This window comes from Scyliorhinus torazame, chromosome 9 (assembly GCF_047496885.1).
Source record: "Scyliorhinus torazame isolate Kashiwa2021f chromosome 9, sScyTor2.1, whole genome shotgun sequence".
Taxonomy (NCBI): Eukaryota; Metazoa; Chordata; class Chondrichthyes; order Carcharhiniformes; family Scyliorhinidae; genus Scyliorhinus; species Scyliorhinus torazame.
This window is the reverse complement of record NC_092715.1, coordinates 234,837,722-234,863,686: the sequence shown is the minus strand read 5'-3', so window position 1 is coordinate 234,863,686 and position 25,965 is coordinate 234,837,722. Positions and strand designations below refer to the sequence as shown.

The 25,965-nt window shown below is 46.3% G+C and overlaps 1 protein-coding gene across 1 annotated transcript in view; it reads left to right on the top strand.

The window, feature by feature from the left end:
• LOC140429765 (leucine rich adaptor protein 1-like) overlaps positions 1–25,965 on the top strand; it is a 39,835-nt gene that overhangs the window by 5,267 nt on the left and 8,603 nt on the right. The gene's annotated exons all lie outside the window — the stretch shown is intronic.

Genomic DNA, 25,965 nt, shown 5'->3' with positions numbered 1-25,965 from the left:
TTTAAGGTGCGAAAGGCAAGGTTTAGAGGAGATGTACAAGGTAAGTTTTTTACATAGAGGGTAGTGGGTGCCTGGAACTCGCTGCCGGAGGAGGTGGTGGAAGCAGGGACGACAGTGACGTTTAAGGGGCATCTTGACAAATACATGAATAGGATGGGAATAGAGGGATACAGACCCTGAAAGTGTAGAAGATTTTAGTTTAGACGGGCAGCATGGTCAGCACAGGCTTGGGAGGGCCGAAGGGCTTGTACTTTTCTTTGTTCTTTGTTTGTTGTTTGCAGTCCAGTGACAATACCACTATGCCACCGCATGTATCTCACCCCCACAACCCAAAGATGTGCAGGGTAGGCTAAATTGCCCCTTAATTGTAAAAAATGAATTAGGTACTCTTAATTGATATTTTAAAAATTGTAACAGAATGTTCTAATCTATGTCATTTATATTCACCTTTGTACTTCCCAGTTTGTTCCCATATATAGCACTATGTGATTGTAATAACTCTTTCAGGTCACTCCGATTTTCCTACGGAAGGTAACCTAGTTATTTATCCAAATTTGATTACTTTTTCATTGTCCAACTTAATTTGAGGAATGTCAAATTCAGAATCATCTGGATTTATCTCTTTTCCCTGAGTTATAACTACTAATACACCCGCTGTTTCCTTCCCTTTCAAAATACCTTTTGAGCACATTAATTTTGAGCACACTTGTGAGTTTTGTTCTATCTGGCGTTCTTATCAAATAATTCACCTCACTCAATTTCCTTTCAATTTGATAAGGCCCACTAAATCTTGATTTTAATGGTTCACCTACCACTGGCAACAACACTAGTACTTTCTGCCCACTAACAAAACTATGAGTTTTTAATTTTTTACCTGACTCCTTTGTCATTACACGCTGTGCCAATTCTAAATGATTTCTAGCAAACTTACCACCCCTATTTCATCTCTCCTGAAAGTTTGGCACATAGTCCAAAACTGTACTCTCAGAACTCACTCACCAATTTGTCCTTAATCAATTTAAGTGGCCCTCTTCCCTCATGACCAAAAATCAATTTGAACGGACTGAATTTAATTGATCCATTAGGTGCATCCTTAATTGTGAATAAAACAAATTGGAATTCCTTCTAATGCGCTGGATAGTCCTGAGCACAGGCCCTCAACATGTTCTTTAAAGTTTGGTGCCACCTGTCTAATGCTCCCTGTGATTCTGGATAATACCTGTTTGATTTAAATTACTTTATCCCTCAGTTATCCATAACTTCCCTGAATAAACTCGGCATGAAATTTGATCCCTGATATGATTGGGTGTCTTTTGGTAATCCATATCTTGTAAGAAATAATGTTAATTCCTCTACAACCCTCTTAGCTGTAATATTTCATAATGGCATGGTCTGTGGAAATCCAGTAAACAAATCCATTATCGGCAACAAATACTGATTCCCACTTTTCATCTTAGGAAAGGGTCCCGTGTAATAAATTAGGAATCTAGTAAAAGGTTTCTCAAATGCCAGAATGGATATCAAGGGTGGTGGTTTGATTACCCACTTGAGGTTTTCCTGTCACCTGATATGTTATTTTCCTTGGAACAAAGAAGGCTGAGGGGTGACTTAATTGAGGTGCACAAAATTATGAGGGGAAGAGCTCGGGTGGAAAGGATACAAGTTTTTCCCCTGGTGGAGAATTACAGAACCAGTGGACATAGATTCAAGATAAGTGGCAGAAGTTGTAGAGGGGACATGAGGAAAACATTTTTACGCAGAGGGTAGTGGGAGTCAGGAATTCGCTGCCCGAATTAATGGTGGAGGCAGAGACACTGAACTCTTTTAAAGGTACATGGATCTGCACTTTGAGTGCTCTGAGCTACAATGCTTTGGGCAGGGTGCAGGATGGTGAGATTAGAAAGGGCACCTGGGTGTCCTCGGGCTGGCATGGACAAGATGGTCCGAATGGCCTCCTTTTGTGCTGTAACTTTTCTATGATTCTGTGTGTCAAAATTCAACCACATTCTTATGCAGTCCAGGCCAATAAAAATGTTTTTGTATTTTCGCTTGAGTTTTCCGTACTCCTACTTGTATCTTGTGTACTACCCATAAAATCTCCTTTCCATAACCTTTATGAACTTCTGCCCATTTCTCATCTGCCTGAATATGTAAAGGTCTCCACTTTGTAATTAATACATTATTAATAATGTAATAACACTCATGTATACACTCAAATTCTATTTCTGTGTATGCTTTCTGATACAATAAGATCCTAAGAACAAAAGAACTAGGAGCAGGAGTAGGCCATCTGGCCCCTGGTGCCTGCTCCGCCATTCAATGAGATCATGGCTGATCTTTTGGGGACTCGGCTCCACTTTCCCACCCCATAACCCTTTATTCCTTTATTTTTCAAAAAACTATCTATCTTTATTTTGAAAACATTTAATGAAGGAGCCTCAACTGCTTCACTGGACAGGGAATTCCATAGATTCACAACCCTTTGGGTGAAGAAATTCCCCCTAAACCCAGTCCTAAATCTACTTTAACCTGAGCGAAAATCAATTTAATATCTCCAACCATGCCTTCTTTGCCTTGACCACCTGTGGATTTCACATTTCCCCTGTTGCTATCAGTCACAGACTGAAAATGATGAAGAAACCCAAACCATGATTGATGAACTAATTCAAAACCATCTGCCATTTCTGCTGCCAGTCCAGCAGTTTTAACTCTTTGCTCTTCCACATAAGTTCTCACTACAGCAGGAAGTGAATCTTTAAATTCCACTTAATTCCATTCTCTTATCCAACAATCAAAATTATTTTGTTTGATCCTTTCAAATTCTATATAAGTCTGACCTGGTTCTTTCCTTAAATTTCTAAACTTCTGTCGAAAGGCTTCTGGCACTGGTTCATATGAACTTGGAATGGCTTTTCTCATTTCAGAATCCCTAGACACCTCCTCTGACAATGGACGCAAGCACTTCGCTACCTCTGTTTACTAATTGTGATTGAATCCACATTAGGCACAATGGTTTTTGTCCAATTCAATTGTTTAGCTCCTTTCACGAAATAGATTTTAAAAATGATTCTGTGTCCTTCTATTCAAACCTTGGCAGTGCTCGAACATATTTCAACATATCCCCACTAGGATTTGGACTAGGGGCAGGGCACAGAGAGAAAAAGAGAGGGCAGAGCGAGAAAACGGGAGAGAGGCAATGACAAGAGAAAAAGAAAAAGGGCAGACAATGAAAAAGAGAATCATAGAATCTACAGTGCAGAAGGAGGCCATTTGATTTGGCCCATCAAGTCTGCAGTGAACCTGCGAAAGAGCACTCCACCCATGCCCCCCTCCCCCGTCCCCTCCAATCATCCCGCCCTATCCCCGTAACGCCGCAACCTAACCTGCATATCCCTGGACACTAAGGGGTAGTTTAGCATCGCCAATCCACTTAACCTGCACATCTTTGGACTGCGGGAGGAAACCAGAGCACTCTGAGGAAACCCACTCAGACAGTCACCAAAGGCCAGAATTGGACCTGGGTCCCTGGCCCTTTGAGGCAGCAGTGCTAACCACTGTGCCTTGATTGAAAGTAATTTGGTAACAACTTTCCAAAATTGATAAGCACCTCATACTCATTATGCAGGGACAAATTTGATGTCCTTTCTAGCTGTAAAAAATTAAGAAATTGAATAGAATAAGTGACAGTAAAGAATAGTTCAGCTTTTAAATTAGGAGCTGTATCTTCAGCGAAAAGGCCCAGAGAAAGACTGACCCAAATGTCAGGACGCTGAAGAGGTATTCTATTAGGAAAGGTAGTTCACTGGAGTGGGGTGCTGTAGAATATTGAGTAGTCTTTATATCATCATTCAAAAATAACTTGTGTCAACTGAACTGAGGAAATATCATCAGAATTGCTCCTCTCCATTTGTACCTTACTGAAGAGGCACAGATCCCTACATCATGCAAGTTGATAGAAGCTATTATAATTTTCCACCATAAAAGTAAGATGCTCGAATCATGGATGTTATTAAACCTGAGAAATAGCCATGTCTAACTTGAATTTCTATATGGATTCTTCTAATGATAATCAGCCTATGCCTCTTTGTTACCGCCTTTGATGGATATCTGACAAAAGTAAGTTTGAACAGATTCGGTTGAGATCCCATTGAATGCAAATCATAGTTCAAAATATTAATAGACCAATCACACTTGGGGAAGTCATGAAGATTGCTTATTTTGGGAAACAATTAAGTAATGCTGATTCCAGATGCCGAAAGTAGAGATTTGGAGACACATTATTCTGACTGATCTAATTCAGTGGCACTCAACCTTTTTGCTTCTGGGTCTCTTTCCTCTGTTAAATAAAATTCCAGAGAGCCCTGTAACGGTGTACGTTTTCAGTATGAAATTTAGTTCCGCAATTAAGCACATTTATTTGTTATTTTTCTTTAACTTAGTGTACAATTTGCAGCTGATGCCGAGCAACAATTCTGGCAAGACATGGTAGGAGCATGACCAAGCCCACATGTATGTCATGTTCTATGTTACCCTGGTTTAATTCTGCTCAAGTTAGTAGGTTGTCACTAGGAGGTTAGTGGACTGTCACTGGAGCTGATAAAGTGTTGATGAATCTAATGGTATTGACAGCCATACCAGCTTCCCCAGTTGTCTGTTGTTGGTGTGCTAAGCATAATGTGCCTGCTCAGACTGTATGTCATCTTCTTGACAACCCAGCACTGGACCAATGGCCACGAGTAACTGGGGCCAAGCTGCGATTTCCAGTTCCTCACATCCTGTGCGTAACTGGGACCAGGGATTAAAATGTCGCTGTGCTGTTGTTGATCGGTGACTTAGAGCTTGATGATAAAACTCTGAAGACGGTAACATTTAGGGATCACCCTGAAATTTACTTTATATTATCTGTACAGTGGAGATGGAGCTTTCCTTGAAAACTTTAAGTGGACATTTGCAGTTACAGAACCACTGGCAGTGACACCAGTCCAAAGTTGTGCAGGTTAGTCAGATTGGCCATGCTAAAATTGCCGCTTTGTGTCCAAGGATGTTCAGGTTAGCTGAGATTGCGGGATTACAGGGATAGGGTGGGGGAGTGAGCCTGGGTAGGGTGCTCTAGTACAGGGTCAGTGCAGACTCAATGGGCCTAATGGCCTCCCTCTGCACTATAGGGTTCCTATGGTTCTATGGACACCACTCGGGACTACAGCAGAAATATATAGGGCGGAATTCTCTGGTTGTTGGGATTCTTTTTTCCCACTGGCAGCGCACTCCCACCCATGGATTTCCCGGTGGCGTGGGGTGGCTTCAATGGGAAATCCCATTGACAAGCGGCGGGAAGAATGAATGCTGCCACCAGCGAATAGTGTGCCGCTGAGAAACACGCTGGAGGGGGACGGAAGTAATCCGTCCGTAATCTTCATTATTTAACAAGGATGTTTTGGGAATAATTGTAGTTGACTGTATTACATTCCATCCAGCGACATCTGAAGCCGTTCATAGATGCAGAATGTTAAATTTTCTCTGCTGCATGACTAAAATCCTTCTATCGGGATGAGCAAGAAAAAATATTTTTGATTGGACTCAAACTAACAAAGTGAAGACAATCTAAATGTTGTACTGTGATACCCTCTTTATTTCCCCCAAAGCATACGGTAAAATTCACAGGACATGGCTGATGGAGCTGGTTTGACTTTCTCGCATTGAGGTGTAGAAGAATGTTCAATATCAAATTCCTTCATGTAATGTTCACTTTTTAATAGAATTAACTCCAACTAATTAAATACTATCTCCGGGAGCAAATACGGCTTTTATTCAAAGATTCGGTCGTAAGTCAAGTCATAGGCCCTGGATCTAGTCCACTGACATCGGCCAACATCTTGTTTATAAATGCAGGTGTTAAGAAATCCGACAGAGACTTGCCTCAAAGGCATATGGCGAGGACAGACTGAGAATCTTTTATGGGAAATCAATGTATTATGACTTTCTCAGGAAAACTAGTTTACAATTACTTCTAGCATTGCACCAAATTGTCAAAATGTCTTCTGAACCGAGTTCAAGAACAGACGAGCAGTGTTTACTGAAAAATAAAATGTTAGGACAGGTTTCAGTTCTGGCTTGAGGCATTATTAATATGCAAAACACTGATGGTCTCCAATTTACATCTGAATTGCAACCATTTAACCATCCGACAAGCAAATAAAATGACGAGTTTTAATTGACCAATGTGGGCCAGTTTTATTCCAAGTCTTCTTTGACTTTTTTATCTGAGTTCCAGTACCAATGACCATTATGGAATTACAAATAAAAACCCAAACCTGTGAAAGAAACGCTTCCATTTATACAGCTCGTTTCACAACCACCGGATATCTCAAAGTGCTTTAACAGTTAATGCAGTCCTTTTGGTTATTGTTGTAATATAGGGAACACAGCAGCGAATGTGTGCTCATCAAACCCTATCAAACAGCAATGTGATAATAACCAGATAATCTGTTTCATGTAACAAAAGCAGAAACTGCTGCAAAGACTCAGCAGGTGTGACAGCATTCTTGGAGAGGAACACAGAGTTAACATTTTTAGTCCAATGTGACTTTTCTTGAGAATTGTGTGTTGAGTTCTGAAGAAGACTCATGTTGAATTCAAAACGTTGGGTGGAATTTCCCCCCCAAAATGGCGAAGCATCATTTCCGGCCGGAAAATCAATGCGATACCCATCGGCCCTGGTGGCACGATCTGGATCGCAATTTTTAGGGACGTTGAAAAATATTTTTTCCCCCGCGTGAGAAACGCCGGGCTTGAGGCATGAAGTGTGATTCACCCACTCCAGGGGTCACTTGAGCACTTCAATGAAGGGGGCAGCCAAAAAGACATATCCACGATTCACAAAAGGGGCCCTCACAAGAATGTTGGAAGCCATGGAGGAGAGAAGGACAACTATATACCCTTAGACAGGCAGGAGACCCTCCAACAAGGTCACGAATACCACCATGAAGATGATGGCGCACTGTTCAGTGTCAGCAGCCTGACCAAGAGGGCAGGAGTACAATGTTTGAAGAAGATGAATGACCTACTATGATTAGCAAGGGTAGGTTCTCCGTGTCTCCTCACGGCATTCCAACCTATCATCACCCCCGGAACCCAAAACCGTCACCTAGCAGGTTCGCAGCATCCAACCTCCCATCATCATCCTCAAACCCCACCGACACTCCTCACCAGAGCCCATTCCTGCTTAGGCACAGTGCCCACCCATTCCAGGTGTCAACGACTTCTGACCCAACAAGCATCCCGCTCACATTATCCCCTTTTGTGTCCCTTTAGGAAGAGATACCCCACAGCCATCGAGCGAGAGAGGAAATGGGCAGTGGAATGCCCGAGCTGGGGATCTTGACTCCATTCGAGGAGACGGCCATGGAGTTCGCAAGGGAGGAGCAGGATCGGACCTGCACTTAGAGCACGGTTGACCTGTGGGAGAAAAGTGAGGAGACACTGCACCTTCATCCAAATGGTCAGTCTCAAGTGACTTCTTTATTGTCCAAACCCTTGACCAGACCATGTGCCTTGCTTTGCAGGAACAACACCCAACTGGCCTATTGACTAGCAGTGCCCCACCACCCACCTTCAAAAGCATCTTGGAGGAGGACATGGACGAAGCGTTGCACTATCATGCACACCATCCACCATCGCAGAGACACACACCTCGGTGGGCAAACTTAGTAAGCAGGCTTCTGGACCAATTTCTGGTGGGCACCAAAAGTTCTTGATGCAGATCAGGTGGAGGCGGGAACATTCCAGGGATTGGATAGTTGATGTCTGCTGGAACCTGGGACACAGCTGTGCCCCAGCCAGATGCCATACCTCTGGACACGTTCACCCCTCAGTTGCTTGAGATGCAAAGGCAGATCTGGGAATACCAGGAAGGGTTGTCAGTGATATTCCTGTGACTACAAGGCTGGATGGAGGAGTCGCCTGTTGCAGGAGATGTTGCCGGTAATGCATGGCACCTAGGCCAACGCTGTAGCGGAAAGCCTGAGGCAAGAGGTCAGATCCTTGACTGCTGAATTCCGAGGCATGGATCAGTCCCTGAGGACCATGGCTGAGGGGTTCAACACTATGGTGCAGGCAATGGCGAGCCTCCAGGACTGGCAGCGCCAGATTATGTTGAGGATTATGGAGCTCACTCCAGCTGCTCCTCCATGGAATAACCCAGGGGCGCACAAGAAACTGGAGGGAGGGGGAACCTGCTGGAGCACATCCTGGGGCCTTCCTCCCAGGAGAATGACCAGCCCATCTGAATCCTCCCTGCCTGATACCGGCGCACTTCAGGACAGTGGGCTGAACAGGGTGATGCGGCAACACCAGTGCCATCCAAGAGTAGGCCGGGACCCTCCAGGTGCCAGCCCTCCAGAGGACAGCTCCATCAAGGACTCAAGGCCTTCACTCTCTGTCTCCTTCGCCTTCGAGCCACCTGTTCAGCAGATGCTGCCTCCGGCCCTTGAGCCTGCCCTGTGGTCCACTGGCCTCCTGGCACTGTGTGTTACCTGGATGTTGCCGCTCGTTGCTACTGGAGTCTGTGCTCAGTGACGAGCAGAATTGTCAGCTCCATGGCTCCATACCAATCTCAATCGGTAAGCTGCGAGGGATGAGAAAGTGAGAGAATGCGGGCAGCTGACACTATTAAGGGTTGTCTCATGATGGCCAATTAAATTGATGAGCATGAGTCTCAGGAATGTTAGAGAGCACAATTACTTTCTGCATCAGGGATAGACAAGCCTAATAGGCACCCATCTTAATCAGGCTGCATCATCCTGAGATCTCATTGATGTCAGCATTTTACACTCAAGACTTCAATGTACAGCCACTCACCTCCTTCCTCTTGGAGGCCATGTCGCTGGTTCTCATTTTTAAAAAGCAGAGCGACACATGCCTGGTGGATTGGAAGTTGCAATCAGCTCCAAAGATTTGACTTTAACCTCTCGAAGGACATTATAACACATCCAAATTGATGCAAATCAGGGTCATGAGCCTGATCATGTCATTGGAGAGGGCCCGGGAGCATCGTGTCCTGAAACCTCGCTGGCACAAAACCCGTTTTTGGCCTCTCGCGATATTTTACGTGATGGGATTTGCGGGTTCAGTTAACAGGTAATGCACTATCAATTACGACGAGATGAGAGTAGAGTGTAACCGAGGCTTTATTGCGCAGAGATGTGTAGCCTCCCGCAGCTGCTGCCGAAATGGCTGCAGCTCGGTGAGCACGCACATTTATACTCCGCCTACTGGGCGGAGCCAGCAGGCAGGTTTCTACCCCTGTATCTGTAGTACAGGGGCCTTACTGTAATACCCCTCGTATGCGGTATATACAATACAACAGTGGTGACTACCACATTCACCCCTTTTAAAAAAGAGTCCAGCGGGGGTGGTGGAAAACTATTTGCGTTCAGGTGTTTAACATTTTAAGGAAAAGTTTACAAATTTATTCGATCGGGCACCTTGATCCGTTGTTGCGAGCGCTGCAGTTCTGGTGGCGATTTCGGCGTCGGTTCGGTCGTCGGTGACTCCGGGAGCGTGTCGACCTCATCTTCATCCCCGGGTGGGACCAAGGGGAGGACGGATCGTCCTGGAGCGGGGCTGTGGTGGGGTGCGCTGTGGGGAAGGAGGGTGGCGCCGGGGCAGAGGGGGGGCGGGGGGTGTGGGGACCCAGCTGGTGCCAGGTCCGTAAGGGAGACTGTGCCTTGGCGGCAATTGGGGTACACTACGTAGGCGTACTGCAGGTTCGCGTGAAGTAGCTGTACATTCTCAACCAACGGGTCCGCCTTGTGTAGCCCACACGTGCTTGCGGAGGAGGTCGGGTCCTGGAGCTGCCAGCCAGGTTGGGAGCGAAACCCCGGAGGTGGACTTCCTGGGAAAGGCAAAGAGACATTCATGGGGAGTTTTGTTAGTTGCAGTGCAAAGGAGCGACCAAATGGAGTGAAGGGCGTCGGGGAGGACCTCCTGCCAGCGGGAGGCTGGGAGATTTCTGGACCGTAGGGCCAGCTGGACTGCCTTCCAGACCGTCCCATTCTCCCGCTCCACCTGCCCGTTTCCCCGGGGGTTGTAGCTAGTCGTTGAGCAGGGACTGGCGCAGCTCATCGCTCATAAATGAGGATCCCCGATCGCTGTGGACGTAGGTGGGGAAGCCAAACAGAGCGAATATGGTGCTTAGGGCTTTGATGATGGTGGCAGACGTCATATCGGGGCATGGGAAGGCGAAGGGGAATCTGGAATATTCGTCGACCACACTAAGAAAGTACGTGTTTCGGTCGGTGGAGGTGAGGGGCCCTTTGAAGTCCATGCTGAGGCGTTCAAAGGGGCGGGAGGCCTTCACCAGGTGCGCTCGGTCTGGCCGGTAGAAGTGCGGTTTACACTCTGCACAGACCTGGCAGTCTCTGGTGATAGCCCTGACTTCCTCGATGGAGTAGGGCAGATTGCGGGCCTTTATGAAGTGATAAAAGCGAGTGACCCCTGGGTGACAGAAATCGTCGTGCAGGGTCCGGAGTCGGTCCTCTTGTGCGCTGGCACAAGTACCTCGGGATAGGGCATCGGGGGCTCGTTGAGCTTACCGGGGCGATACAAAATCTCGTAATTATAGGTGGAGAGCTCGATCCTCCACCCCAAGATCTTATCGTTTTTGATCTTACCCCGCTGTGTGTTGTTAAATATGAAGGCAACCGACCATCGGTCAGTGGGGAGAGTGAATCTCCTGCCGGCCAGGTAATGCCTCCAATGCCGCATAGCTTGAACGATAGCTCGGGCCTCCTTTTCGATGGAGGAGTGCCGACTTTCGGAGGCATGGGGGGTGTGGGAAAAGAATGCCATGGGCTTGCCTGCCTGGTTGAAGGTGGCGGCTAGAGCGATGTCTGATGCATCGCTCTCGACATGGAAGGGGAGCGTCTCGTCGACCGCGTGCATTGCGGTCTTGGCGATGTCGTCCTTGATACAGTTGAAAGCCTGGTGAGCCTCGGCCGTCAGGGGGAAATGGCGGAGTGAATGAGTGGGCGGGCCTTGTCCGCATAGTTAGGGACCCACTGGGCGTAGTACGAGAAGAAGCCCAGGCATCGTTTGAGGGCCTTGGGGCAGTGGGGAAGGGGGAGTTCCATGAGGGGGTGCATGCAATCGGGGTCGGGCCCTAGCACTCCGTTCTGGACCACATAGCCGAGGATGGCTAATTGGTTCGTGCTGAACACGCACTTCTCCTTGTTGTAGGTTAGGTTGAGGAGTTTGGCCATGTGGAGAAATTTGGAAAGGTTAGCGTCATGATCCTGCTGGTGGTGGCCGCAGATGATGACGTTATCCAGATATGGAAAGGGGGCCCGCAGTCTGTACCGGTCAACCATTCGGTCCATCTCCCGTTGGAAGACCGAGACCCCGTTAGTGACGCCAAAGGGAACCCTAAGGAAGTGGTAAAGGCGGCCGTCCGCTTCAAACGCAGTCCGCCTTGCGAATGGGGAGCTGGTGGTAGGCAGATTTCAGGTCCACTGTCGAGAAGACCCGGTACCGTGCAATCTGATTGACCATATCAGATATGCGTGGGAGGGGGTACGCATCGAGCTGCGTGTACCGATTGATGGCCTGACTGTAGTCAACGACCGTCCTGTTTTTCTCCCCAGTTTTCACAACTACCACTTGGGCTCTCCAGGGGCTGTTGCTGGCCTTGATGATACCATCCCGCAACAGCCGCTGGACCTCAGACCTGGTGAAGGTCCTGTCCTGGGCGCGATACCATCTGCTCCTGGTGGCGACGGGTTTGCAATCCGGGGTGAGGTTTGCAAACAGAGAAGGTGGGTCAACCTTAAGGGTTGTGAGGCCGCAGACAGTAAGTGGTAGGGGCCTGCCAAATTTCAGGGTTAGGCTCTGGAGGTTGCACTGGAAGTCCAGGTCGAGTAGCAAGGCAGCGCAGAGGGTGGGGAGGACGTAGAGCCAGAAGCCGCTGAACTCTACGCCCTGGATGGTGAGGGCGGCAGTGCAGTATCCCCGGATCGTCACAGTGGGATCCGGAGGCCAGGGAGATTTTCTGGTCAATGGGGTGTACCATGAGGGAGCAGCGCCTTATCGTATCGGGGTGGATGAAGCTCTCAGTACCCCCGGAGTCCAGAAGGCTGGATATTTTGTGTCCGTCGACCTTCACTGTCGCCGACACGGTCGCGAGGCTGCGCGGTCGGGACTGGTCTATCGTGATGGAGGCTAGACGCGGCTGGTCGACGGAGGTTGCAGGCGATGAGCGGCCCGATGAGGTGTCCGACGAGCAGGGGTCCTGTGGCGGGGAAGATGGTGGCGCCCACGGGCCGCACGTGTCCTGAGGCAGGCAAGATGGCGGCGCCCACGTGCCGCACGTGGTGTGAGGCGAGCAAGATGGTGAGCAAGGTGGTGGCACCCACGGGCTGCATGTGGTCTGAGGCGAGGTAGATGGCGGCGCCCACGATTCGCACGTGGGTGTTGCAAGGACAATAGCGGCGATTGAGCGGGCCTGGCACACAGCAGCCAAATGTCTTTTCTTCCTGCAGGCCTTGCAGAGCGCGCTCCGCGCCGGGCAGCGCTGCCGGGGGTGTTTTGTCTATCCGCAGAAGTAGCACTTGAGTCCCCCGGGGTTGGTTGGCTGCCGCGCGACGCAAGCCTGGGGTTGGCTGGGGGCGGTCGCTGATGGGATCCACGATGGGGTGTTCGCTGGTGGGGTCCACGATGCCCAGGAGGGGTGGGCCATGCGGTCAGGGGCATACGCCTGTCCATTGCGTGAGGTGACTGTGAGTGAGATCGCTAGTTTCTTGTTCGCCGCGAGGTCGAGGGTAGCCCTTCTAAGAGGCGCTGGCAGATGTAGGCCGACCCTATGCCCGTAACGAACGCGTCTCTAACTAGTAGGTCAGAATGTTCAACGGCCGAAACGGCCTGCCAATCGCAGTCTCTCACCAGGGCGTGCAGGGCACGCCAGAAATCTTCCACAGACTCACCGGGGAGTTGAGGCCGCGTGGACAGGAGGTGACTGGCGTAGATTTTGTTGGTCTGCTGAGTGTAGTTCTCCTTCAGTAGCGCCATGGCCTCAGCGTGGGTAGGCCACGTCCCGGATGAGGGGAATGATATCGGAGCTCAGCCGAGACGAGAGTAGAGTGTAATCGAGGCTTTATTACGCAGAGATGTGTAGCCTCCCGCAGCTGCTGCCGAAATGGCTGCAGCTCGGAGAGCCCACACATTTATACTCCGCCTACTGGGCGGAGCCAGCAGGCAGGGATCTACCCCCGTACCTGTAGTACAAGGGCCTTACCGTAATACCCCTCGTATGCGGTATATACAATACAACAGTGGTGACTACCACACAGGCCCACTAAATGTCGCCGTAAACTCAGTTTCTCTCTCCACAGATTCTGCCAGACCAGCTGAGCTTTTCCAGCAATCCAGACCTCCATCATCTGCAATATTTTGCGATTAAACTAATCTGCTTTTGTGTGATGTCCATTGAGGGCTAAACATTGGCCATGTCATCTCCACCCTATTCCTGTAACCCCACAACCCCACCTAACCTTTTGACACTAAGGGACAGTTAGTGTGACCAATCCATCTACCCTCCTCTCTTCAAAATAGCCACCTTAGCAATGACAGTGCCGTGCTCCCTCAGTACTGCACTAATGTTTCCACCTTGATTCTTATGCTCAAGCTCTGAAGCAGGACTTGAATGCACCACCTTATAATTCAGAGGCAAGTGTATCATGGCTGACACACAACGTGAATAAAAACTTCCCACTGAGAGTGTGCTCGTGATTCATCACACAAGCTGAGATTTTATAGGCACTCATATTATTGAAGAATGCTATTATTATCATCAATAGTACCTGTGCTTCCGTCTGTGACCGAACAGGTCGACCCCCGACCTGCACATTTTGGGGCACATGGGGAAAGATGTCCCATAAGGCAGTGGGATACGGAATGTAGGATTTGCTTCCTGCTTCCAAACACCCCCCCCCCCCCCCACCCCCCCACTACCCCCTGCCCCATCTCCTGCCCGACCACCACGCCAGGGCCAGATCCCTCATGGATCCAGATGCCCGGGACTTACCTGGGTCTGGTCACCATGCTTCTCTTGGAACTGCTTGCAGTCTGGCGCTGCTGGGACTGCAAGAGCTGCTGACTGAACACTGAGGGGTAAAACTCCCACTGGCAGATATTTAAGGCCACCCACAGTGTGCTATCGCTGCGGGTCAGCCCTATGTAAAGTCAGCTCGGGACACACTTTTCCAAAAAGTGGAGTGAGCAACCCCTGAAGAAGGACGAATGATTTACAAAAAGAGTAAGAGCTCAAAGAAACTGCGGTGGTGTCCCATAAATTCGGCTCTGAAACGTAACTTGGCTGTATCTGTGTGTGAAAATCCTGGTACTTGATTCATTAAACATGTAATTAATTATTCAACTGATTTTCGAACAGATTAAGAGTACAACTGCATTAGAAATGTCAAAGCTTTTAGAAAGCTTGACACTTAAATCTTTCACCTTCATACGTGACAGATTTGTTTAAAATATAAGAAATATGAGAATACACTGATCAATCCAATACACGATGTATAATCCACCCTATCAGAAACTCTACCACACCCTTTAGATGGGAGGTCCTGCACAAGATCTCACTGATAATCAGGTGAAACTCTAGGACACACATCCATCCTCACATCTCCACTGGAACGCTGCATTAATAGAGTATAAACTCCCATCCCCGGCAACCACTTTGTCTTGAGCAGCACTTTGGTAAGGCCACATTTGGAGTACTGTGTACAGTTCTGGTCGCCTCATTTTGGGAAGGATGTGGAAGCTTTGGAAAAGGTGCAAAGAAGATTTACCAGGATGTTGTCTGGAATGGAGAGTAGGTCTTATGAGGAAAGGTTGAGGGTTCTAGGCCTTTTCTCATTAGAACGGAGAAGGATGAGGGGTGACTTGATAGAGGTTGATAAGATGATCAGGGGAATAGATAGAATAGACAGTCAGAGACTTTTTCCCCGGGTGGAACAAACCATTACAAGGGGATATAAATTTAAGGTGAAAGGTGGAAGATATAGGAGGGATATCAGAGGTAGGTTCTTTACCCAGAGAGTAGTGGGGGCATGGAATGCACTGCCTGTGGAGTAGTTGAGTCGGAAACATTAGGGACCTTCAAGCAGCTATTGGATAGGTACATGGATTACGGTAAAATGATATAGTGTAGATTTATTTGTTCTTAAGGGCAGCACAGTAGCATTGTGGATAGCACAATTGCTTCACAGCTCCAGGGTCCCAGGTTCGATTCCGGCTTGGGTCTCTGTCTGTGCGGAGTCTGCACGTCCTCCCCGTGTCTGCGTGGGTTTCCTCCGGGTGCTCCGGTTTCCTCCCACAGTCCAAAGATGTGCAGGTTAGGTGAATTGGCCAATGATAAATTGTCCTTAATGTCCAAAATTGCCCTTGGTGTTGGGTGGAGGTGTTGAGTTTGGGTAGGGAGCTCTTTCCAAGAGCCGGTGCAGACTCAAGGGGCCGAATGGCCTCCTTCTGCACTGTAAATTCAATGATAATCTATGATTAATCTAGGACAAAGGTTCGGCACAACATCGTGGGCCGAAGGGCCTGTTCTGTGCTGTATTTTCTATATTCTATGTTCTATGTTCATTATCCCAGTCTTTACATTTAGACTGTGGCATGCCTCAGCTCTGGTAAAGGACTAACAAATGTATGTCTTTTCCTTTTTGTTTCAAAATGTCTAACAAATAGGAACCAATTGTTTAAAGTAATATTCACGACACCAAAGCCATAATGCCCATCCTTTCACCCCTTCTGATTTAGAGATAAAACTGCATTATATAACAATTTCCCTGGCAGCTGTTTTTGGGTTATAGAAAGGTGATATCGGTAAGTGCACAACAGGAAGTATAACGAGTTCCAAGTACATTTTACGTGACATATCAGGAGAGAAGTAGTCATCACAACTTGAAAGTGCTGTTTTTTAAGCCTGAGTAGAAAGCTATACCGGTCGTGCATTACTTTTAAAATGGCAATCGAAAGGATCAGTGACCATCTCTACATTCAGAGGATGCAGTGATGTGACGTGATAATAATGTTACATCGCCAAACATATGTAGACCAACACACTTACTAACTTCAGTTAAATTTCTTCCCTGAACACTCTTGATGGAGGAAGGGGTTGAGTTTCAAGAGGTTTAGTGCTTCTGAAGGAGAATCAGACAGACCCGAAATGTTAACTCTTGTTTCTCCCTCCACAGATGCTGCCAGGCCTGCTGAGATTTTCCAGCCTTTTCTGTTTTTATTTCAGTTTCAAGGGTGTTGGCTGGATGACGACATCTGGAAATGGCCAATCTTAATGCTTGACTGCTGAACTACTGCAAGTTTATCGATCCTGTTCCCCCTCCCCCAGGCTCCACACTCATGCACTTTCCAGTAAGGCTCGCTGGATAACTGTAATCCTGATGATATATCTCTCCCCAAGGTTTTAACAGAGGCAGAACCAGGGCGGGCAACCAATCATCTCTTAAGAGGCAGGTAGCTCGGTTAAATATTTTAATGTAGTTGACTGTATCATACTGTATCACTCTTTGAGATTTAACCCTGGCTGGCCAGGTTTCCTAGGCCTTGGAAAATCCCAGCACCTAACGGGAGTCAAGGACTCCTGTGTGGAAGTGATAGGTGCTTTTCCAGCACTGCTTGTGGGCTAAGAAGTCTCTCCCCAGTCCCACAAGCTAACCTGTATTCCTTCCCACAATCAGGCAAACTCCCCCACATATTCACCAGCTTCCTTTCTACAATCACAAATTCCTTCTGCTATCATTAACCCTGCCTTGCGAAGGTCACTACCCATCCCCTTCCTCAACAACTGTGTGTGGATCTTGTCGGGGGAAACAAACACATTCACTGTAGCATAAGGGAACTCATCTCACCTGAGTAAATATTGGTTCAATATTTCTTTACATGCTGTTGAAAGTAAATAAGGTCTATTAAATGTATCCTTTTATTTGCTACAAAATATTGAGATTAATGTCAATAAGTCAGTTCTACTGTAAAAATGATATTGTGGTGGGTTCACTGTAGAAAATCCACTTTCTGACATAATTGAGCTGCTTTGACTGTCCAAGAGATCTAAATGTACCAGAATGATTCCAGCAGGTACATGCAAATAGTGTCAGCTTTGGCACAGATGGTAGTACACTTGCCTCTGAGTCAGAAGTTTGTGGGTTCAACATCCACTTCCAAAACATGAACACAGTTAATGAGGCTGTTTCTCCAGTGGAGTCCCAAAGGAGTGATACATCTTCAAAGGCATGGGCCGGGATTCTCCGTTTGAGAGACTAAGTGCTGGCGCCGGAACTGAATCGTGAATGCAGTGCCGGTCCCGGAGAGATTCAGGACGCATCAGTGGTCTAGCACTGGCGCCATGTGGAACTAGCGCAATTCCAATACATGCCAGCGTGTCATACTCTGGTGTTGGGATACTCAGCACTGGTGGGCCTGAGAAGCAGGAGCTGCAGATAAGCATTCGGCTCCTCACACACCCTCACCCCAGCCAAGATGATGTCACTGGTTGCACTGCGGCACACCCATCCCATTGATGGGCCAGAGGCTACTTAGGGGGTGGCCTGGTTGAGGCATCCATATGACCCGTAGCGCTAAGATCCCAGTGGGCACTCAGTGGCTGGCGCAACCGCATCGCTGCCTTACAGGCTATGACAATGGTGGGCCGTGAGTTACCCCAACCCCACGGCCAACTCCTAGCTGCCTCCTGCTACACCCCGCAGCCCGGCAGATGCCCCCGGCCAGTGGCACAACTCTTAGCACACTATAACGTATTTGTACCCCTCCTGCACACTCAGCAGCCTGTTTCCCAATTTTAAATACCACTAGTGAACCTCGACATCGATAATGCCTCCTGGTGGTGGTGGAGCATTGCTGGAAGCCCGGAGAATAGCAGGGGGGAGGGGGTCCATTAATGATATATCAATGCAGTTTACTGTACAATTTGCATGCTCAAGTTGTGTTTGGCGTAGAACGCATTCATGCTGCTGTTGAGGGAACAGAGCATGGCATTCTGTTTGGAATGCAGAACCAGCCACGATTTCTGCTGACCAGTGATTCTCCGCCCGATCCTATTTCCCGATTCAGGCATCGCTGGACGGAGAATGCTGCTCAGTGTCATTACAACGAGGCCTGTTTACCATTTTGGGTGGAAATAAATGCTCTCGTGGTACTGTTTCAAAGAAGAGCAGTGGCTTTATCCCTGTCGAGCTGGCCAATATTTATTCCTCAATCAACATTGTAGAAAAGAACAGATTATCTGCTCATTGTCACATTGATGTTTGTGGGAGATTGCTGTGCGCAGAAATGGCTGTTATGTGTCTTACAACAGTGACTACAGGTCAAAAGGACTTCATTAACTCTAAAGCTCTTTGGGTGGTCCTGAGGTTGTGAAAGGCACTATATAAATGCAATTTTCCCTTGCCTTTATCACTTAAAATTTTTTAAAATTACACATGGCTTTCAAAATTGTTCTAATTGCATTCACTCCTGTTGTGAGCAAAGATGGATGATATGAAGATTACTTGTATAAAAGATATAGTGCAATCTAATAAAAAAGATAATCCGTTCTGGGTGGGATTAAGCGGCAGGAATGACTCCACTATCTAACGGCACTGGGTTTTTTTCGGTCCTCAGTGAGGAACGCCATGCCGAGGCTGCACCCAGTCGCCTGCACTGAGGAGCTCCATGAAGTCACTTCAGACCCCCCCACTTCAGACCTGTTGGATGTCCTCGACCCCCCCCCCCCCGCATACAGCCTCATACGGGCAGGGCACCCCTGGGCCTGATCCCTGGAATGGGCAAAATGCCACCTCGGCACCTTGGCACTGTCAGACTGGCAGATCCTCTGCCATCCTGGCAGTGCCCGGCTGGCACCCAGGTGGCACTGCCAGAGTGCCCAGGTGGAACTGCCAGCGTGTCAGGCTGACTACCACAATGCCCAGGTGGCATTAGCAGTGCCAGGGTACCACCCTGCCCAGAGGCCAACCAACCCAAAGGCCTCCGATCGCCAGGGAGACCCCTCCACCGAATGCCGTGCTGCCTTGTCCCCTTTTGTGGAGACCAGTTCTAAACAGCGCCCGGCTGGGGTCTCCTTGGTGAATCCAGTAGATCCCGGCTGCTGGTTAGATCTTGCGTAGGCACAGTAAGTAAGCAGTTAAGCTCATTTAACTATGCAGGTCTCGATCCTGCCCAAGGGTGAGTATCCTCTCTACAACTGCCTCCAGGGTGCTGAGGAGGGTACTTCATTGGTGCCACACCTGCTCTTTCTAGATAGCACTTGAGAAGAAAGAGAACACTCATAAAAAAACCTGTGGTTGGTTAGACAATTAGTTGCTCCCCTGAGTTAATGGATCCCTGCAGAGCTATATAAATAAACAATATTAATCCTCCCTTTGAAACTGCCTGGACCTGTCAATCAAAATACTTCTAAGAGGCAATTGGGCATGAAATTGAATATAAGCAATGCAGTTCCAAGCTTTTAGACTTCAAGGGATTCAAACAGGCTTCAATACTTTAAAGGGCAATGAAACTGACTGTGAGAAAACCACTTCAACGGTTTCCACCATATTAAAGGGAATGCTTTTACCTTCATTTCGCATGTCTTTGAACTTGGCATACTGACTGACCATTTAAAGGGTTTTGGGATACAGATGGGAATACTTTCCTTCATTAAGAAAAAACTTTAATTTCTAGATACTGATTAACTGTTTAAATAGTTCAGGGGCACAGAAGGGAACACTTTCACTTTATTATGAGAGAATTCTAATTTCTAGATATGACTAACTGTTTAAAGGATTTAAAGACTACAGATGGGAAGAGCAGGTAAACAGCCTCCATCCCAGGAAAGACCCCTCCAGCCCAACACAAGCCCCACTGTCTCCACCTCCCATGAAGGACCCTCCTCAGCAACCTGGAGACAATTGTATGGAGGTAGTCACTCCTTGCCACCTCTTGGACCGCAGGACCCCAGGTTGTCACTGCCAAGGGGAGGGTCCTGAAGGAGGGAAATGTAGGGGGGGCTGAATGGTGGAAGAAGACCTAATTTAGGGTACTAAGGGGGGCCCTTGCCAGCTATCCGGGGGGAGGGTGGGGTGCTGCAGCAGCATTCTGAGTTTGGGGAGTCCTTTAAAAAGGGCGGCCATTCTCTGAGGAGCAGGACCTGCCAGCGGGATTAGGTCTCGCCCCTCTCTGGTCCACAAGAATCCCGGTGCACCATTGAATAGCACAGAAAACCCGACTGAGTTTAAAATGTTTTCTAAGTGCCATTGGATGGCAAGTCGGGTTTACTCCTCGTGCCTGCAGCAATCACACTGGTATACCCACTGCTGGGAGCTCTTAGTCACCGATTGGGAGAATCGTGCCTATGATCATACATTGTTGCACAAGGATCTTAGTGAATTTCCTTTAATTTTTTATTTATTTTCTGTTCTGAGTCCTCCCTTTCTGCAGCTTCCCCAACTCATGTTTCTGTGAAAGAAAACAAACATTTTCAACAGATGCCTCAAAATGAATGTCTGTTTCCAACTTTATATGATAACCTTATAGAATAACTTTATATAATAACCTTATATATTATGTCATTGTGGTAAGGGTATTGACCCCACACCATGTTAAAGCAGTCAGCACAAACTGGAGGCATGAAGGAAAAACTTGCAGGAAAGTCGGCTAAATAAAATATCTGCAGTGTTGAGTTGTTAGGCCAGCGGTACACAAGAATTAGACAGGTGTAGATAGTGGTCCAGTTTCAAACCATTAATGCACCATGAATTCTGTTTTGATAATGTTTTTGTCACTATGTATATGTCTGCATGTTGCAACAGGATGTAACAGAATGTTACTGTGCATGCGTCTATGCAGAACTCTCGGTTTTGAGTGAATTGTTACCTGAGAATTTGAAGTGAGACAGCAGCAGGTGGTATTTGAATGCACCATAAGAGAGTACAGCTGATGTGTACACCGTAGTTTGTAACCAAGAGTTACCGATGACGTGCAAACTTTCTGGGGTTCCTCCCCATTGATAGAAGCATCACTTTAGTGGTGTTGCACATTAAGCAGCCCAGACAACAGCAAAAGAAATCTGAGGCAAAGGAATTTGACGATATGGCTATCAGGAATTCATGCTGCCGAGCCGCAACATGTTTTCTTTTACAGCCAAGTAGCTCAAAGTTGGGCTCATAAACTAGTTTCAAGTCCTGACACGGTTGAGTTCCATATGGTGAGAAACTTCGGTATTTTCAAAAAATTGTTGTGCAATATTTCCATGAACAATAAGTATGCCCTTGCCTTGGGTATAAATGACATGCTGCCAAAGCTTTTCATCGTGTACTCATCAGGATGGATGCAAAAATGGCAAATTTCCAAAGAAACAACAATTTACACAGCATGGGGGAAGTGATGCTGATTGGTTGTCAAGTTGGCTCTGATTTGTTGAGACATTGCCATGGCAAATGTACCAGGGAGCTTTTGTTTATTCAAAGAAAGTGCAGCATCTGGACTCATTTCTTTTACTTGCAGAGGACAGGTCATTGCATAGAAGTACATAGGCTGTTTGGCCCAATGACTAGCAGATTGTATCTAACAGCTTTCCCGTTTCGCTGTTGGCGATTGGCAGAGTACTGACTGTGCTAAACCAATGCATGCTTGCAAAATTCAGAACATAATGTGCAATGCTAGATGTAATTCCGCAATTGGGCAGCATTTGCTGAACAATCACAAGTGTGCTTAAGAGTTAGACTAACAACCAATTTAAAATTATCAGTCAGGCTAGCAATTTGGCACACTTATGCTTTCTAGAAGCTATTTATATATTCAGGGACTCAAAAGCTCATGGCACAAAGTGTAATGATGTTATGGTATCCTCATCGTGTAGCAGATCATTTCCTTATGATTGTTTTTCCCTTTACTCATTCGGGAAATTTGGGCTTTGCTGGAAAGGCATATTGTCTATCCCTAATTGTCCTTAAAAAGGTGGTGAACTGCCTGGTGTGTGTGTGTTGCAGAAATTCCCAGAATGCTCTCTGGTAGGGCATTCCAGGATGTTAGCCCAACAACCAGGGCCTTTAAACTAATAAAGTTGAGGGTGGGTGGGAAGGGTTCAGGAAAATATAATTTAAAACATAGAAAGGGAGATGTCAAGGCTCTAGAACAGAGCAGCATTTTGGGTAAAACTAAGCAAAGTGGATCAAGAAGGGTCAATGGGAGTAGCAACGGTAATGGAGCATTATTGACCAAGAGCAAATTGGAAAAATGTCAGAGTTCAAGGCTCCATATATAAATGTACATAGCATTCACAATAAATTTAGATGAACTATTAATACAGGTATAAATTAATAGGTTTAATCTAAGAGCAATTACAGAGATGTGAGTTCAAAGTGACCAAGGTTGGGAACTATATATTCCAGAATATTTAACTTATAGATGACACAGGCAAAATGGAAAAAGAGGAGTAGCGATGATAATAAATGATGGGATAAAGAGAGTAAAGAAAAAGCCTTATTGCTAAGAAAATCAAGGAAGTAGAATTGGTTTGAGAGACTTTTACAGGCCCCATAATAGCAATTTGGCGTAGCAGAAAATTAATAAGTTATGTAATAAGGATATTATAGTAATGGTGATGGCCCTTAATCTTTAAATGTCCATGTACAGAGGGATCCAGATGGTCTCGTACACCAGTCACTGAAGGAGGCATGCAGTTGGGAAGGCAAATGGTATGTTGGTCTTCATTGCAAAAGGACTTGAGTTCAGGAGCAAGAATGTCTTACTGCAGCTATACAGGGCCTTGGTGAGACCGCACCTCGAGTATTGTGTGCAGTTTTGGTCTCCTTATTTAAGAAAGGAGATACTTGCCACAGAAGAAGTGCACCGAATGTTCACCAGGTTGATTCCTGGGATGGTAGCATTGTCGTATGAGGAGAGATTGGATTGACTAGGCCTGTATTCACTGGATTTTAGAGGAATGAGAGGGGATCTAATAGAAACGTATAACATTCTGACAGGCTTGAACACACCAGTTGCAGGATGTTGTTTTCTCTGGCTGGGAGATCTAAAACAAGGGGTCACAGTCCCACGATACAGGGTAGGCCATTGAGGACTGAGATGAAGAGAAACCTCTTTACACAGAGGCTGGTGAACCTGTGGAATTCTCTACCGCTGAAAGCTGTGGAGGCCAAGCCATTGAATATATTTAAGAAGGAAATAGATAGATTTCTAGACTTTAAAGGTGTCAAGGGGTATTGGGAAATTGCGGGAGTGTGCTGTTGATATAGAGGATCAGCCATGATCATATTGAATGGTGGAGCAGGCTCAAAAGGCCGAATGGCCTTCTCCTCCTCTTATTTTCCATGTTTCTATATAGACTGGGAAAACCAAATTTGCAGGAATAGCATAGAGGACATGTTCTTGGAAAGTATGCAAGGTAGTTTTCTGGAGCAGCATATGAAGAAACCAACTGAGAAGCAGGTTATTTTGGATCAAGTATTGTGCAATGAGAAATGGTTAATTAATAACCTTGTAGTAACAGGCCCTCTAGGGATCAGTGATCATAATATGGAAGAATTTAATATTGAATTTGAAAGTGATTCCATTAATTCTAAAATTAGGATCTTAAAGCTCAATAAAGCAAACCACATGGGTATGAGGATTCAGTTGGATACATTGGGAAATAGTATTAAAAGATAAGACAACAGACAAGCAATAGAACTAAAGAATTAATGCATAAATTGCAACAAACATACATTCCTTTTAAGGCACAAATGTTAGCTTCAATGGCTGGCATGGTTCAGGATAACATTAAAAGCACAGATTTGACTCCTTTCCCAAGTGAAGGTTGTCCTTCCCCCGTGAGTGGAATGCAATGGCAAACGCCTACTGACAAAAATGACCAAGAAAATTGTCCAGGATGAAACATCATCTGACAACCAGCCAAGAGCGTGCCTTTAGGCAGAGCACACATGAAAGAATGAAAAATGAAGACACAAAAACGTCACAATAAATATGATATAAGCACTATGAGCAAGAGGGATTAAAGATAATATTAAATTAAAAGAAAATACTTGTAAAGTTTCCATAAATAATAGTAAGGAATGGAAGGATTTTAGAATTCAAAAAGGAAACTGATAAGGAAAGAAAAGGGAATTGGACACTGGACAGGCAAGAGACATAAAAGCACCATGTAAATGTTTTTAGAGCCCTGTAAACAGGGAGGTTTTAATGAAAGTAAATGTTGGTCCATTAAAGGCAAAGGAAGTGAAAATATAATGGGGAGTAAGGAAATGGCAGAGACATTAAAAAATATTTTGTATCGGTCAACTGTCTTCAAGGTAGAAGACACAAAAAACCTTCTGGAAGTTATTGGTCCAGAAAGAATAATGTACTTCAAGTATCAAAGCAAGTAAAGAAATAGTACTGGTGAAATTACAGTGACTAAGGCGGAGCAAATTCCCAAAAACTAACCACAACCTCGGGCTTGAAAAGAGGTCGCTGCAGAGAATGTGGATGCATAGGTTTTGATCACCCGGAATTCCTTACATTCGAGAAGAGTCTCAAGAATTGGTTGACAACAAATGCAACCTTTCTATTTAAGAAAGGAGTAGGGTGAAAATGGGGAGCCATATAGGCCAGTGGGCCTAACATCAGCAGGTGGAAAAATATTAGAATCTGTCATGTGGAATGAGGTAAAAGAGGACTTGGGAAATCATAAAATGATTAAACAGAGTCAATCGGGACTTATGGAATCATGTTTGACAATTCTACTGGTGCTTTTCATAGAATTTACAGTGCAGAAGGAGGCCATTCGGCCCATCGAGTCTGCACCGGCTCTTGGAAAGAGCACCCTACCCAAGGTCTACACCTCCACCCTATCCCCATAACCCAGTAACCCCACCCAACACTAAGGGCAATTTCGGACACTATGGGCAATTTAGCATGGCCAATCCACCTAACCCGCACATCTTTGGACTGTGGGAGGAAACCGGAGCACCCGGAGGAAACCCACGCACACACGGGGAGGGTGTGCAGACTCCGCACAGACAGTGACCCAAGCCGGAATCGAACCTGGGACCCTGGAGCTGTGAAGCATTTGTGCTATCCACAATGCTACCGTGCTGCCCTTTTGGAGGATGTAACTGGTGAGATGGATATGGGGGGTATCAGTAGGTTTGATGGATTTGGATTTTAAAAAGATATTCAGTAAGGTGCCAATGCAAGAGGTTATTACACAAAATCGGGATTCATGGGATTTGGGAACACAGGTTGACGATTAAATAATGGACACAAAGAAGAGAAAAGGAATAAATGGGACATTTTCTCGTTGGCAGGCTGTAATTTATATGAATAATTTAGATGAGGGGACTGAGTATAACACCTCCAAGTTTGCTGATGATGGAATATTAGGTGGGAAAATAAATGGTGAGGAGAATACAAAAGGATAAAGATGAATATGGACATGGTGGGTGAGTGGGCAAGAATAGGACAAATGGAATGGAGTGTGATGAAGTGTGAAGCTATCCACTTTGCAGGAAAAACACAAAGCAGATTTTCTTTTGGCCCAAACCTCCTTGTACATGAATCAAAGAAAGGTAACATGCAGGAACATCAAGCGATGAGGAAAGCAAGGGATAGATTCACTTTTGTTGTAAAGGGACAGAGTATTAGAGTTAAGATGGCTTACTACAATTGTACAGACTACTGATGAGGCCACACATGGAGTGCTGTGTTCAATTTTGATCTCCTTCGTGCAACAAATAAATGTTCACTAGATAAATTCCTGGGACGAGAGGATTGTCCAATGAGGAGTGGTTGAGCAGGTTATGCTTATATTCCCTGGAGTTTAGAAGAACGAGAGGTTATCTAATTGAAGCAATTAAAACTCTGAATGAGTAGATGCTAAGACAATATTGTCCCTGG